Below are 14,222 nucleotides of genomic sequence, written 5' to 3' on the forward strand. Positions count from 1 at the left end.
TCCACACAGGCAGTTCTACAGTGATACCTGAACTTTGTCTCTTCACCCACCTGCTGTACTGCAGTGATACCTTGACTGTGTCTCTCCCCTCACCTGCTGTAGTACAGTGATACCTGGAATGTGTCTCTCCCCCCACCTGCTGTACTACAGAGAGAACTGGACTGTGTCTCTCCCCACACCTGCTGTACTTCAGTGAGACCTGGACTGTGTCTCTCCCCCCACCTGCTGTACTACAGGGACACCTGGACTGTGTCTCTCCCCACACCTGCTGTACTACAGTGAGACCTGGACTGTGTCTCTCCCCCACACCTGCTGTACTACAGTGATACCTGGACTGTGTCTCTCCCCCCACCTGCTGTACTACAGTGATACCTGGACTGTGTCGCTTCCCACACCTGCTGTACCACAGTGAGACCTTTACTGTGTCTCTCCCCCACACCTGCTGTACTGCAGTGAGACCTGGACTGTGTCTCTCCCCCACACCTGCTGTACTACAGTGATACCTGGAATGTGTCTCTCCCCACACCTGCTGTACTACATGAGACTTGAACTGTGTCTCTCCCCCACACCTGCTGTTCTACAGTGATAACTTCACTGTGTCTCTCCCCCCACATGCTGTACAGCAGTGATACCTGGACTGTGTCTCTCCCCACACCTGCTGTACTACAGTGAGACCTGGACTGTGTCTCTCCCCCACACCTGCTGTACTACACTGAGACCTGGACTGTGTCTCTTCCCCCACTTGCTGTACTGCAGTGATAACTGGACTGTGCCTCTCCGCACACCTGCTGTACTACAGTGATACCTGGACTGTGTCTCTCCACCCACCTGCTGTACTACAGTGATACCTGGACTGTGTCTCTCCCACCACCTGCTGTACTGTAGTGATACATGGACTGTGTCTCTCCCCCCTTCTGTTGTACTACAGTGATACCTGGACTGTGTCTCTCCCCACAGCTCCTATACTACAGTGATACCTGGACTGTGTCTCTCCCCACACCTGCTGTACTGCAGTGAGACCTGGACTGTGTCTGTCCCCCAAACTGATGTACTGCAGTGATACCTGGACTGTGTCTCTCCCCCACACCTGATGTACTGCAGTGATACCTGGACTGTGTCTCTCCCCACACCTGCTGTACTACAGTGATACCTGGACTGTGCCTCTCCCCCCACATGCTGTACTACAGTGATAACTGGACTGTGTCTCTCCCCACACCTGCTGTACTCTAGTGATACCTGGACTGTGTCTCTCCCCCCACCTGCTGTACTCCAGTGATACCTGGACTGTTTCTCTTCCCACACCTGCTGTACCACAGTGAGACCTGGACTGTGTCTGTCCCCCCACCTGCTGTACTGCAGTGATACCTGGACTGTGTCTGTCCCGACACTTGCTGTAGTCTAGTGATACCTGGACTGTGTCTCTCCCCCCACCTGCTGTACTCCAGTGATACCTGGAATGTGTCTCTTCCCACACCTGCTGTACTCCAGTGATACCTGGACTGTGTCTCTCCCCACACCTGCTGTACTCTAGTGATACCTGGACTGTGTCTCTCTCCCCACCTGCTGTACTCCAGTGGTACCTGGAATGTGTCTCTTCCCACACCTGCTGTACCACAGTGAGACCTGGACTGTGTCTGTCCGCCCACCTGCTGTACTGCAGTGATACCTGGACTGTGTCTCTCCCCACACCTGCTGTACTACAGTGAGACCTGGACTGTGTCTCTCCCCACACCTGCTGTTCTACAGTGAGACCTGAACTGTGTCTCTCCCTGCACCTGCTGTACTACAGTGAGACCTGGACTGTGTCTCTCCCCACACCTGCTGTACTACAGTGATAACTGGAATGTGTCTCTACCCCCTCCTGCTGTACTGCAGTGAGACATGGACTATGTCTCTCCCCTCACCTGCTGTACTGCAGTGTGACCTGGGCTGTGTCTCTCCCGACACCTGCTGTACTACAGTGATATCTGGACTGTGTCTCTCCCCGCACCTGCTGTACTGCAGTGATACCTGGACTGTGTCTCTACCCCACACCTGCTGTACTACAGTGATACCTTGGCTGTGTCTCTCCCCCCACCTGGTGTACTACAGTGATACCTGGACTGTGTCTCTCCCCACACCTGCTATTCTACAGTGATACCTAGACTTTGTCTCTCCCCCAACCTGCTGTACTACAGTGATACCTGGACTGTCTCTCTCCCCCCACCTGTTGTACTGCAGTGATACCTGGACTGTGTCTCTCCCCCCTCCTGTTGTACTACTGTGATACCTGGACTGTGTCTCTCCCCAAACCTGCTGTTCTACAGCGAGATCTGGACTGTGTCTCTACCCCCACCTGCTGTACTACTGTGATACCTGGACTGTGTCTGTCCCCCCACCTGCTGTACTACAGTGATAAATGGACTGTGTCTCTCCCCCAACCTGCTGTACTACAGTGAGACCTGGTCTGTGTCTCTCCCTACACCTGCTGTTCTACAGTGATATCTGGACTGTGTCTCTCCCCCCTCCTGCTGTACTGCAGTGATACCTGGACTGTGTCTCTCCCCCCACCTGCTGTACTACAGTGATACCTGGACTGTGTCTCTCCCACCAACTGCTGTACTACAGTGATACCTGGACTCTGTCTCTCCCCACACCTGCTGTACTACCGTGATACCTGTACTGTGTCTCACCCCCACACCTGCTGTACTACAGTGAGACATGGACTGTGTCTCTCCCCCACACCTGCTGTACTACATTGATACCTGGACTTTGTCTCTACCCCCCACCTGCTGTGCAACAGTGATACCTGGACTGTGTCTCTCTCCACACAGGCAGTTCTACAGTGATACCTGAACTTTGTCTCTTCACCCACCTGCTGTACTGCAGTGATACCTTGACTGTGTCTCTCCCCTCACCTGCTATAGTACAGTGATACCTGGAATGTGTCTCTCCCCCCACCTGCTGTACTACAGAGAGAACTGGACTGTGTCTCTCCCCACACCTGCTGTACTTCAGTGAGACCTGGACTGTGTCTCTCCCCCCACCTGCTGTACTACAGGGACACCTGGACTGTGTCTCTCCCCACACCTGCTGTACTACAGTGAGACCTGGACTGTGTCTCTCCCCCACACCTGCTGTAATACAGTGATACCTGGACTGTGTCTCTCCCCCCACCTGCTGTAATACAGTGATACCTGGACTGTGTCTGTCCCCCCACCTGCTGTACTGCAGTGATACCTGGACTGTGTCTCTCCCGACACCTGCTGTACTCTAGTGATACCTGGACTGTGTCTCTCCCCCCACCTGTTGTACTGCAGTGAGACCTGGACTGTGTCTCTCCCCCACACCTGCTGTACTACAGTGATACCTGGAATGTGTCTCTCCCCACACCTGCTGTACTACATGAGACTTGAACTGTGTCTCTCCCCCACACCTGCTGTTCTACAGTGATAACTTCACTGTGTCTCTCCCCCCACATGCTGTACAGCAGTGATACCTGGACTGTGTCGCTCCCCCCTCCTGCTGTACTACAGTGATACCTGGAATGTTTCTCTCACCCCACCTGCTGTACTACACTGAGACCAGGACTGTGTCTCTCCCCAAACTTGCTGTACTACAGTGAGACCTGGACTGTGTCTCTTCCCCCACTTGCTGTACTGCAGTAATACCTGGACTGTGTCTCTCCGCACACCTGCTGTACTACAGTGATACCTTGACTGTGTCTCTCCCCACACCTGCTGTACATAAGTGAGACCTGGACTGTGTCTCTCCCCCCACCTGCTGTACTACAGTGATACCTTGACTGTGATTCTCCCCACACCTGCTGTACTACAGTGATACCTGTACTGTGTCTCTCCCACCACCTGCTGTACTGCAGTGAGACCTGGACTGTGTCTCTCCCCACACCTGCTGTACTACAGTGATATCTGGAGTGTGTGGACTGTGTCTCTCCCCCCACCCTGCTGTTCTGCAGTGATCCCTGGACTGTGTCTCTCCCCCACACCTGCTGTACTACATTGATACCTTGACTGTGTCTCTCCACCCACCTGGTGTACTACAGTGATTCCTGGACTGTGTCTCTCCCCACACCTGCCGTTCTACTCTGATACCTGGACTTTGTCTCTCCCGAACCTGCTGTACTACAGTGATACCTGGACTGTGTCTCTCCCCCCACCTGCTGTACTGCAGTGATACCTGGACTGTGTCTCTCCCCCCTGCTGTTGTACTACAGTGATACCTGGACTGCGTCTCTCGCCACACCTGCTGTACTACAGTGAGACCTGGACTGTGTCTCTCCCCCCACTTGCTTTACTGCAGTGATACCTAGACTGTGTCTCTCCCCTCACATGCTGTACTACAGTGATAAATGGACTGTGTCTCTCCCCCAACCTGCTGTACTACAGTGAGAGCTGGTCTGTGTCTCTCCCTACACCTGCTGTACTACAGTGATATCTGGACTGTGTCTCTCCCCCCTCCTGCTGTACTGCAGTGATACCTGGACTGTGTCTCTCCCCCCACCTGCTGTACTACAGTGATACCTGGACTGTGTCTCTACCCACTCCTGCTGTACTACATTGATACCTGGACTGTTTCTGTCCCCACACCTGCTGTACTACAGTGATACCTGTACTGTGTCTCTCCCCCACATCTGCTGTACTACAGTGAGACATGGACTGTGTCTCTCCCCCACAACTGCTGTACTACATTGATACCTGGCCTTTGTCTCTACCCCCCACCTGCTGAACTACAGTGATACCTGGACTGTGTCTCTCCCCTCACCGGCGGTTCTACAGTGATACCTGGACTTTGTCTCTCCCCCAACCTGCTGCAATACAGTGATACCTGGACTGTGTCTCTCCTCCCACCTGCTGTACTGCAGTGATACCTTGACTGTGACTCTCCCCCCACCTGCTGTACTAGAGTGATACCTGGAATGTGTCTCTCCCCCCACCTGCTGTACTACAGAGAGACATGGACTGTGTCTCTCCCCCAACCTGCTGTACTTCAGTGATATCTGGACTGTGTCTCTCCCCACACCTGCTGTACTACAGTGATAACTGGACTGTGTCTGTACCCCGTCCAGCTGTACTGCAGTGAGACCTGGACTGTGTCTCTCCCCACACCTGCTGTACTGCAGTGTGGCCTGGACTGTGTCTCTCCCGACACCTGCTGTACTACAGTGATATCTGGACTGTGTCCCTCCCCCCACCTGCTGTACTGCAGTGATACCTGGACTGTGTCTCTCCCCCCTCCTGCTGTACTACAGTGATACCTGGACTGTGTCTCTTCCCACAACTGCTGTACCACAGTGAGACCTGGACTGTGTCTGTCCCCCCACCTGCTGTACTGCAGTGATACCTGGACTGTGTCTCTCCCGACACCTGCTGTACTCTAGTGATACCTGGACTGTGTCTCTCCCCCCACCTGCTGTACTTCAGTGAGACCTGTACTGTGTCTCTCCCCCACACCTGCTGTACTACAGTGAGACCTGGACTGTGTCTCTCCCCCACACCTGCTGTACTACAGTGATACCTGGAATGTGTCTCTCCCCACACCTGCTGTACTACATGAGAGCTGAACTGTGTCTCTCCCCCACACCTGCTGTTCTACAGTGATAACTTCACTCTGTCTCTCCCCCCACATGCTGTACAGCATTGATACCTGGACTGTGTCGCTCCACCCTCCTGCTGTACTACACTGAGACCAGGACTGTTTCTCTCCCCAAACCTGCTGTACTACAGTGAGACCTGGACTGTGTCTCTACCACCACTTGCTGTACTGCAGTGATACCTGGACTGTGTCTCTCCCCACACCTGCTGTGCTACAGTGAGACCTGGACTGTGTCTCTCCCCACACCTGCTGAACTACAGTGAGACCTGGACTGTGTCTCTCCCCCCACCTGTTGTACTACAGGGACACCTGGACTGTGTCTCTCCCCTCACCAGTTGTACTACAGTGAGACCTGGACTGTGTCTCTCCCCCACACATGCTTTACTACAGTGATACCTGGACTGTGTCTCTCCCCCCAACTGCTGTACTACAGTGATACCTGGACTGTGTCTCTTCCCTCTCCTGCTGTACCACAGTGAGACCTGGACTGTGTCTGTCCCCCCACCTGCTGTACTACAGTGATACCAGGACTGTGTCTCTCCCCACTCCTGCTGTACTACAGTGATACCTGGACTGTGTCTCTCCCCACTCCTGCTGTACTAGAGTGATACCTGGACTGTGCCTCTCCCCCCACATGCTGTACTACAGTGATAACTGGACTGTGTCTCTCCCCACACCTGCTGTACTCTAGTGATACCTGGACTGTGTCTCTCCCCCCACCTGCTGTACTCCAGTGATACATGGACTGTTTCTCTTCCCACACCTGCTGTACCACAGTGAGACCTGGACTGTGTCTGTCCCCCCACCTGCTGTACTGCAGTGATACCTGGACTGTGTCTGTCCCGACACTTGCTGTAGTCTAGTGATACCTGGACTGTGTCTCTCCCCACACCTGCTGTACTCTAGTGATACCTGGACTGTGTCTCTTCCCACACCTGCTGTACCACAGTGAGACCTGGACTGTGTCTGTCCCCCCACCTGCTGTACTGCAGTGATACCTGGACTGTGTCTCTCCCGACACCTGCTGTACTCTACTGATACCTGGACTGTGTCTCTCCCCCCACCTGCTGTACTACAGTGAGACCTTTACTGTGTCTCTCCCCCACACCTGCTGTACTGCAGTGAGACCTGGACTGTGTCTCTCCCCCACACCTGCTGTACTACAGTGATACCTGGAATGTGTCTCTCCCCACACCTGCTGTACTACATGAGACTTGAACTGTGTCTCTCCCCCACACCTGCTGTTCTACAGTGATAACTTCACTGTGTCTCTCCCACCACATGCTGTACAGCAGTGATACCTGGACTGTGTCGCTCCCCCCTCCTGCTGTACTACAATGATACCTGGACTGTTTCTCTCACCCCACCTGCTGTACTACACTGAGACCAGGACTGTGTCTCTCCCCAAACTTGCTGTACTACAGTGAGACCTGGACTGTGTCTCTTCCCCCACTTGCTGTACTGCAGTAATACCTGGACTGTGTCTCTCCGCACACCTGCTGTACTACAGTGATACCTTGACTGTGTCTCTCCCCACACCTGCTGTACATAAGTGAGACCTGGACTGTGTCTCTCCCCCCACCTGCTGTACTACAGTGATACCTTGACTGTGATTCTCCCCACACCTGCTGTACTACAGTGATACCTGTACTGTGTCTCTCCCACCACCTGCTGTACTGCAGTGAGACCTGGACTGTGTCTCTCCCCACACCTGCTGTACTACAGTGATATCTGGAGTGTGTGGACTGTGTCTCTCCCCCCACCCTGCTGTTCTGCAGTGATCCCTGGACTGTGTCTCTCCCCCACACCTGCTGTACTACATTGATACCTTGACTGTGTCTCTCCACCCACCTGGTGTACTACAGTGATTCCTGGAATGTGTCTCTCCCCACACCTGCCGTTCTACTCTGATACCTGGACTTTGTCTCTCCCGAACCTGCTGTACTACAGTGATACCTGGACTGTGTCTCTCCCCCCACCTGCTGTACTGCAGTGATACCTGGACTGTGTCTCTCCCCCCTGCTGTTGTACTACAGTGATACCTGGACTGCGTCTCTCGCCACACCTGCTGTACTACAGTGAGACCTGGACTGTGTCTCTCCCCCCACTTGCTTTACTGCAGTGATACCTAGACTGTGTCTCTCCCCTCACATGCTGTACTACAGTGATAAATGGACTGTGTCTCTCCCCCAACCTGCTGTACTACAGTGAGAGCTGGTCTGTGTCTCTCCCTACACCTGCTGTACTACAGTGATATCTGGACTGTGTCTCTCCCCCCTCCTGCTGTACTGCAGTGATACCTGGACTGTGTCTCTCCCCCCACCTGCTGTACTACAGTGATACCTGGACTGTGTCTCTACCCACTCCTGCTGTACTACATTGATACCTGGACTGTTTCTGTCCCCACACCTGCTGTACTACATTGATACCTGGCCTTTGTCTCTACCCCCCACCTGCTGAACTACAGTGATACCTGGACTGTGTCTCTCCCCTCACCGGCGGTTCTACAGTGATACCTGGACTTTGTCTCTCCCCCAACCTGCTGCAATACAGTGATACCTGGACTGTGTCTCTCCTCCCACCTGCTGTACTGCAGTGATACCTTGACTGTGACTCTCCCCCCACCTGCTGTACTAGAGTGATACCTGGAATGTGTCTCTCCCCCCACCTGCTGTACTACAGAGAGACATGGACTGTGTCTCTCCCCCAACCTGCTGTACTTCAGTGATATCTGGACTGTGTCTCTCCCCACACCTGCTGTACTACAGTGATAACTGGACTGTGTCTGTACCCCCTCCAGCTGTACTGCAGTGAGACCTGGACTGTGTCTCTCCCCACACCTGCTGTACTGCAGTGTGGCCTGGACTGTGTCTCTCCCGACACCTGCTGTACTACAGTGATATCTGGACTGTGTCCCTCCCCCCACCTGCTGTACTGCAGTGATACCTGGACTGTGTCTCTCCCCCCTCCTGCTGTACTACAGTGATACCTGGACTGTGTCTCTTCCCACAACTGCTGTACCACAGTGAGACCTGGACTGTGTCTGTCCCCCCACCTGCTGTACTGCAGTGATACCTGGACTGTGTCTCTCCCGACACCTGCTGTACTCTAGTGATACCTGGACTGTGTCTCTCCCCCCACCTGCTGTACTTCAGTGAGACCTGTACTGTGTCTCTCCCCCACACCTGCTGTACTACAGTGAGACCTGGACTGTGTCTCTCCCCCACACCTGCTGTACTACAGTGATACCTGGAATGTGTCTCTCCCCACACCTGCTGTACTACATGAGACCTGAACTGTGTCTCTCCCCCACACCTGCTGTTCTACAGTGATAACTTCACTCTGTCTCTCCCCCCACATGCTGTACAGCATTGATACCTGGACTGTGTCGCTCCACCCTCCTGCTGTACTACACTGAGACCAGGACTGTTTCTCTCCCCAAACCTGCTGTACTACAGTGAGACCTGGACTGTGTCTCTACCACCACTTGCTGTACTGCAGTGATACCTGGACTGTGTCTCTCCCCACACCTGCTGTGCTACAGTGAGACCTGGACTGTGTCTCTCCCCACACCTGCTGAACTACAGTGAGACCTGGACTGTGTCTCTCCCCCCACCTGTTGTACTACAGGGACACCTGGACTGTGTCTCTCCCCTCACCAGTTGTACTACAGTGAGACCTGGACTGTGTCTCTCCCCGACACATGCTTTACTACAGTGATACCTGGACTGTGTCTCTCCCCCCAACTGCTGTACTACAGTGATACCTGGACTGTGTCTCTTCCCTCTCCTGCTGTACCACAGTGAGACCTGGACTGTGTCTGTCCCCCCACCTGCTGTACTACAGTGATACCAGGACTGTGTCTCTCCCCACTCCTGCTGTACTACAGTGATACCTGGACTGTGTCTCTCCCCACTCCTGCTGTACTACAGTGATACCTGGACTGTGCCTCTCCCCCCACATGCTGTACTACAGTGATAACTGGACTGTGTCTCTCCCCACACCTGCTGTACTCTAGTGATACCTGGACTGTGTCTCTCCCCCCACCTGCTGTACTCCAGTGATACATGGACTGTTTCTCTTCCCACACCTGCTGTACCACAGTGAGACCTGGACTGTGTCTGTCCCCCCACCTGCTGTACTGCAGTGATACCTGGACTGTGACTGTCCCGACACTTGCTGTAGTCTAGTGATACCTGGACTGTGTCTCTCCCCCCACCTGCTGTACTCCAGTGATACCTGGAATGTGTCTCTTCCCACACCTGCTGTACTCCAGTGGTACCTGGACTGTGTCTCTCCCCACACCTGCTGTACTCTAGTGATACCTGGACTGTGTCTCTCTCCCCACCTGCTGTACTCCAGTGGTACCTGGAATGTGTCTCTTCCCACACCTGCTGTACCACAGTGAGACCTGGACTCTGTCTGTCCGCCCACCTGCTGTACTGCAGTGATACCTGGACTGTGTCTCTCCCCACACCTGCTGTACTACAGTGAGACCTGGACTGTGTCTCTCCCCACACCTGCTGTTCTACAGTGAGACCTGAACTGTGTCTCTCCCTGCACCTGCTGTACTACAGTGAGACCTGGACTGTGTCTCTCCCCACACCTGCTGTACTACAGTGATAACTGGGCTGTGTCTCTACCTCCTCCTGCTGTACTGCAGTGAGACATGGACTATGTCTCTCCCCTCACCTGCTGTACTGCAGTGTGACCTGGGCTGTGTCTCTCCCGACACCTGCTGTACTACAGTGATAACTGGACTGTGTCTCTCCCCCCACCTGCTGTACTGCAGTGATACCTGGACTGTGTCTCTACCCCACACCTGCTGCACTACAGTGATACCTTGGCTGTGTCTCTCCCCCCACCTGGTGTACTACAGTGTTACCTGGACTGTGTCTCTCCCCACACCTGCTATTCTACAGTGATACCTAGACTTTGTCTCTCCCCCAACCTGCTGTACTACAGTGATACCTGGACTGTGTCTCTCCCCCCACCTGTTGTACTGCAGTGATACCTGGACTGTGTCTCTCCCCCCTCCTGTTGTACTACAGTGATACCTGGACTGTGTCTCTCCCCACACCTGCTGTTCTACAGCGAGATCTGGACTGTGTCTCTACCCCCACCTGCTGTACTACTGTGATACCTGGACTGTGTCTGTCCCCCCACCTGCTGTACTACAGTGATAAATGGACTGTGTCTCTCCCCCAACCTGCTGTACTACAGTGAGACCTGGTCTGTGTCTCTCCCTATACCTGCTGTTCTACAGTGATATCTGGACTGTGTCTCTCCCCCCTCCTGCTGTACTGCAGTGATACCTGGACTGTGTCTCTCCCCCCACCTGCTGTACTACAGTGATACCTGGACTGTGTCTCTCCCACCAACTGCTGTACTACAGTGATACCTGGACTCTGTCTCTCCCCACACCTGCTGTACTACCGTGATACCTGTACTGTGTCTCTCCCCCAACCTGCTGTACTACAGTGTGACCTGGTCTGTGTCTCTCCCTACACCTGCTGTTCTACAGTGATACCTGGACTGTGTCTCTCCCCACACCTGCTGTACTACATTGATACCTGGACTTTGTCTCTACCCCCCACCTGCTGTACAACAGTGATACCTGGACTGTGTCTCTCTCCAAACAAGCAGTTCTACAGTGATACCTGAACTTTGTCTCTACACCCACCTGCTGTACTGCAGTGATACCTTGACTGTGTCTCTCCCCTCACCTGCTGTAGTACAGTGATACCTGGAATGTCCTCTCCCCCCACCTGCTGTACTACAGAGAGAACTGGACTGTGTCTCTCCCCACACCTGCTGTACTTCAGTGAGACCTGGACTGTGTCTCTCCCCCCACCTGCTGTACTACAGGGACACCTGGACTGTGTCTCTCCCCACACCTGCTGTACTACAGCGAGACCTGGACTGTGTCTCTCCCCCACACCTGCTGTACTACAGTGATACCTGGACTGTGTCTCTCCCCCCACCTGCTGTACTACAGTGATACCTGGACTGTGTCTCTTCCCACACCTGCTGTACCACAGTGAGACCTGGACTGTGTCTGTCCCCCCACCTGCTGTACTGCAGTGATACCTGGACTGTGTCTCTCCCAACACCTGCTGTACTCTACTGATACCTGGACTGTGTCTCTCCCCCCACCTGCTGTACTACAGTGAGACCTTTACTGTGTCTCTCCCCCACACCTGCTGTACTGCAGTGAGACCTGGACTGTGTCTCTCCCCCACACCTGCTGTACTACAATGATACCTGGAATGTGTCTCTCCCCACACCTGCTGTACTACATGAGACTTGAACTGTGTCTCTCCCCCACACCTGCTGTTCTACAGTGATAACTTCACTGTGTCTCTCCCCCCACATGCTGTACAGCAGTGATACCTGGACTGTGTCGCTCCGCCCTCCTGCTGTACTACAGTGATACCTGGACTGTTTCTCTCACCCCACCTGCTGTACTACACTGAGACCAGGACTGTGTCTCTCCCCAAACTTGCTGTACTACAGTGAGACCTGGACTGTGTCTCTTCCCCCACTTGCTGTACTGCAGTAATACCTGGACTGTGTCTCTCCGCACACCTGCTGTACTACAGTGATACCTTGACTGTGTCTCTCCCCACACCTGCTGTACATAAGTGAGACCCGGACTGTTTCTCTCCCCCCACCTGCTGTACTACAGTGATACCTTGACTGTGATTCTCCCCACACCTGCTGTACTACAGTGATACCTGGACTGTGTCTCTCCCCACACCTGCTGTACTACAGTGATATCTGGAGTGTGTGGACTGTGTCTCTCCCCACACCCTGCTGTTCTGCAGTGATCCCTGGACTGTGTCTCTCTCCCACACCTGCTGTACTACATTGATACCTTGACTGTGTCTCTCCACCCACCTGGTGTACTACAGTGATTCCTGGACTGTGTCTCTCCCCGCACCTGCCGTTCTACTCTGATACCTGGACTTTGTCTCTCCCCGAACCTGCTGTACTACAGTGATACCTGGACTGTGTCTCTCCCCCCACCTGCTGTACTGCAGTGATACCTGGACTGTGTCTCTCCCCCCTGCTGTTGTACTACAGTGATACCTGGACTGCGTCTCTCGCCACACCTGCTGTACTACAGTGAGACCTGGACTGTGTCTCTCCCCCCACTTGCTTTACTGCAGTGATACCTAGACTGTGTCTCTCCCTCACATGCTGTACTACAGTGAGACCTGGAATGTGTCTCTCCCCCACACCTGCTGTACTACAGTGAGACCTGGTCTGTGTCTCTCCCTACAACTGCTGTACTACAGTGATATCTGGACTGTGTCTCTCCCCCCTTCTGCTGTACTGCAGTGATGCCTGGACTGTGTCTCTCCCCCTACCTGCTGTACTACAGTGATACCTGGACTGTGTCTCTCCCCCCACCTGCTGTACTACAGTGATACCTGGACTGTGTCTCTACCCACTCCTGCTGTACTACATTGATACCTGGACTGTTTCTGTCCCCACACCTGCTGTACTACAGTGATACCTGTACTGTGTCTCTCCCCCACATCTGCTGTACTACAGTGAGACATGGACTGTGTCTCTCCCCCACACCTGCTGTACTACATTGATACCTGGCCTTTGTCTCTACCCCCCACCTGCTGAACTACAGTGATACCTGGACTGTGTCTCTCCCCTCACCTGCGGTTCTACAGTGATACCTGGACTTTGTCTCTCCCCCAACCTGCTGCAATACAGTGATACCTGGACTGTGTCTCTCCTCCCACCTGCTGTACTGCAGTGATACCTTGACTGTGACTCTCCCCCCACCTGCTGTACTAGAGTGATACCTGGAATGTGTCTCTCCCCCCACCTGCTGTACTACAGAGAGACATGGACTGTGTCTCTCCCCCAAACTGCTGTACTTCAGTGATATCTGGACTGTGTCTCTCCCCACACCTGCTGTACTACAGTGATAACTGGACTGTGTCTGTACCCCCTCCAGCTGTACTGCAGTGAGACCTGGACTGTGTCTCTCCCCACACCTGCTGTACTGCAGTGTGGCCTGGACTGTGTCTCTCCCGACACCTGCTGTACTACAGTGATATCTGGACTGTGTCCCTCCCCCCACCTGCTGTACTGCAGTGATACCTGGACTGTGTCTCTCCCCCCTCCTGCTGTACTACAGTGATACCTGGACTGTGTCTCTTCCCACAACTGCTGTACCACAGTGAGACCTGGACTGTGTCTGTCCCCCCACCTGCTGTACTGCAGTGATACCTGGACTGTGTCTCTCCCGACACCTGCTGTACTCTAGTGATACCTGGACTGTGTCTCTCCCCCCACCTGCTGTACTTCAGTGAGACCTGTACTGTGTCTCTCCCCCACACCTGCTGTACTACAGTGAGACCTGGACTGTGTCTCTCCCCCACACCTGCTGTACTACAGTGATACCTGGAATGTGTCTCTCCCCACACCTGCTGTACTACATGAGACCTGAACTGTGTCTCTCCCCCACACCTGCTGTTCTACAGTGATAACTTCACTCTGTCTCTCCCCCCACATGCTGTACAGCATTGATACCTGGACTGTGTCGCTCCACCCTCCTGCTGTACTACACTGAGACCAGGACTGTTTCTCTCCCCAAACCTGCT

The sequence above is a fragment of the Carcharodon carcharias genome, chromosome 12, assembly GCF_017639515.1.
Source record: "Carcharodon carcharias isolate sCarCar2 chromosome 12, sCarCar2.pri, whole genome shotgun sequence".
NCBI lineage: Eukaryota > Metazoa > Chordata > Chondrichthyes > Lamniformes > Lamnidae > Carcharodon > Carcharodon carcharias.